This window comes from Hippocampus comes, unplaced genomic scaffold, assembly GCF_001891065.2.
Source record: "Hippocampus comes isolate QL1 unplaced genomic scaffold, H_comes_QL1_v1.1 scaffold9, whole genome shotgun sequence".
NCBI lineage: Eukaryota > Metazoa > Chordata > Actinopteri > Syngnathiformes > Syngnathidae > Hippocampus > Hippocampus comes.
The window spans coordinates 5,504,497-5,506,709 of record NW_017805275.1 but is presented as its reverse complement, the minus strand read 5'-3'; the positions used below and the strand labels follow the sequence as shown (position 1 = coordinate 5,506,709).

The 2,213-nt window shown below is 41.9% G+C and overlaps 1 protein-coding gene across 1 annotated transcript in view; it reads left to right on the top strand.

Annotated features, from left to right (window-relative positions):
* Positions 1–792: 792 nt before the first annotated feature.
* LOC109515953 (uncharacterized) overlaps positions 793–2,213 on the top strand; it is a 15,648-nt gene continuing 14,227 nt past the window's right edge. The window contains exon 1 of the mRNA XM_019870116.1: positions 793–1,962. The gene's annotated coding sequence lies outside the window, so the exon portion shown is untranslated. The remainder of the gene's footprint in view (positions 1,963–2,213) is intronic.

Here is a 2,213-nt window from a genome sequence, read left to right as displayed (position 1 = left end):
GGACCGTCATTCATTGCGGTATGTGGGCCGAGTGTCGTGCCGTGTCCGCGCCAGAGCTGGGCCAGACCAATTTTGCTGACTGGGTAGTGATCCATCGTCGATATCCATCAGTTGTTGTGTACTGTACAAGTAATAATGAAAGATGAAGCATTTATTTGGTTTCACATTCGTAATGGTCCTCTATTATCACTCTAATTGCCTTTTTTTTCCATTTCATTGTTTAATATCTATGGTAAGAAGAATTTGTCACACAACTATTTTAAGTAATTACGACATGTGAAGGTTACAAACAGCTTGAGACAGGCTCAGTTACTGCAGTACTTGGTGTTTTTTGTTTGATTGCCGAACATTTTCGTGCGCAGTTCTTCTGTTTTGGCCACTTAACCGTTTGTGTACGGTGCATCGCCACACTGCGCCAAGGTATTTCGCCAAATAAGTGGATAACAATGGCAAAGAGCAGTTAACGGGACAATCAACAATGCATTACAATGGCTGACTGGTGACTCGGCATTCTGTAAATGACGTTACTTGCCGGAGATTGCCGAACAAAAGCATTTTCATTGTTAAGTGCGTTGTGACGGGTCTAATTAATGAACCTGGGTGGTTTGCGGGGAAAAAATAATGAAAGTATGCTTGAAATAGTTTTAGCTCTAAGTATTACTCAACAGATGGTATGTCAATTTTATTTTACACCTGACCTTTAAATTCCACTTCCTAATGAGTATATAGAATTGATGGTAGAAACTGATCTAAAGCTGTTGTCTTATTGGTGGTGTCCATTGTCATACTATTAATGGGGGCTCTTGTTGCAACCTCTTGATTGGACAGGGGCAGAGTAGACAAAAAATCTTCCTACTGCACCTCCCACCGCTGAGTGAAATCATTGAGCAAATGAGTTAATATTGACTGAGTGAGCAATTGTGGCTTTGGCTGCAGTCAAATATTTTCCATTAGCATGTGTTGGATGACCAGAGACTGCGATTTATAGCTGATCTCTTGAGGTGTTAGGGGAGAGACAAGTTTAGTCAAATTGATAGTCATATCCATGCAATCTCATGTGGGTCAACATGGGTTTTCTGCCAACATAAATAGATGCTTTGACCACCTATTGTCACATTGGTTTAGTGTGATGTACAGAACACTGGCGGCAGTCAAAGATCCAGACTAAGAGACAAACGTGTACATACCTTGCTCATGTTGCACAAAGGTAGCGTGCCCTAGCAGTCTGCGTGTGGCCTGTCAAAGTCGGATACACTGCAGCCACCTTTGACCTGTCCTCCCCCCACCTAGATCTTGAATCTATACACTCACATATTCACATTTAAACTACAAGGTCAACGTTAAGCGAACACTCAAAACACTTTAGTGAAGCATTTGGTTGGTACAATCCGCTTTGTATTATTTGCTTTCCCATCTTGCTCGAGCAAACAGCTTAAGCAAGAGCTATCAGTCTCCGATAGTATGGTTCTATATATAGACGGGCCCTGTGACTGAGCTGGAACTAGGTGTCAGATTCCAGTCGCACTCATCCGTCCTGGCTGGATCAGCACCTGCTGCTAACTATAAACCCACCCTGCCCAGCGTTCAAAAGAAAGCCAATGCCCACCCGCACAGCTCAGCTTGGAGAAGAAAAGTGAAGAGCCAGCGTAGGCTCTGAAGGCACTTTGACCAAGGCCAACTCAAAAGGGAGGGGCAGAAATGAAGACGGGAGGATGCAACGTGCCGGCAAGAGATGCCCGCGTTGCTTTTTTATATTGAAGCCTGACCCACCCGACTGCATTGCTCTGAAGCAGTGAGGCTCAGTCACATTTGGGCTCGACAAAGCTGCTCGTCCTCACTTGTTGAACTCTGAGACTCGAAGAGTGCCGTGGATTTAAGAGACACTTCCCCGGATCACTGGCAAACATTGCTATATAGAGCAACTTGATGCCCTTTGGAAAATACCAATCTTTCTTTCCTAAGGTACAGTATCAACTATTTGCTGCATTACATTACAGTAATGTATTAACATGGTAATATCCATTTTTGTTGCAAGTAATAAGAAAAACATGACACTTATTCGTTATACAAATCTGTTCGAACAACTTCAACAAAATTGAAAGCCATTTTCAAACGCTCTTTGTATTTCAGACCACATGAAAAAAATATATTATTAATTGGCAGTGAATGAGAATTAATATATATATATATATATATATATATATATATATATA